The 581-nt window shown below is 34.9% G+C and overlaps 1 non-coding gene across 1 annotated transcript; it reads left to right on the forward strand.

Annotated features, from left to right (window-relative positions):
- Positions 1-284: 284 nt before the first annotated feature.
- Trnan-guu lies at positions 285-357 on the forward strand. Its single transcript has one exon. It is a non-coding gene; the product is annotated as a tRNA-Asn (tRNA).
- Positions 358-581: the final 224 nt, after the last annotated feature.

Below are 581 nucleotides of genomic sequence, written 5' to 3' on the forward strand. Positions count from 1 at the left end.
TAATTGTAACATCGAGCATGCGTCTTCAATTTTAAACCGCACTTCGAACAGTACATTTAATGTCTTGTTACAATCTGATTTTAAAACTATCGAGCGTATTCATCTATAAAGCGTTTCTTACACTCGCTTGGGGATAAAATGTGTGTACTGCATGATAAGTAAATTCCTTTGAAAATTCATAAAATCCTACCTCTATATGCAAAAATAAATTCGAAAACCAGCCTCCATAAAACAGTAGGAATTTTGTAAGTTTGCGAGTGGAATTTTTGGTAGAGTTCCGCATCGCCTCCGTGGCGCAATGGCTAGCGCGTTCGGCTGTTAACCGAAAGGTTGGTGGTTCGAGCCCACCCGGGGGCTCAATTAATTAATTAATTAATTAATTAATTAATTAATTTTATTAATTAATTAATTAATAATTAATTACTAAAATTTATTGCCGTTATTTATTATATGCTTAGATTTAGTGCTCACATAATTTCTATGAGCCGTGATAATAGACGCACCTCTGTTTTTCTCTCAAGTACCATGTCAGGTGAGACGCTGTCAAAGGATAATCAGACATCGGAAACAAACGTCAAATT

Source organism: Manduca sexta, chromosome 18 (genome assembly GCF_014839805.1).
Source record: "Manduca sexta isolate Smith_Timp_Sample1 chromosome 18, JHU_Msex_v1.0, whole genome shotgun sequence".
In the NCBI taxonomy this organism is placed as follows: Eukaryota; Metazoa; Arthropoda; class Insecta; order Lepidoptera; family Sphingidae; genus Manduca; species Manduca sexta.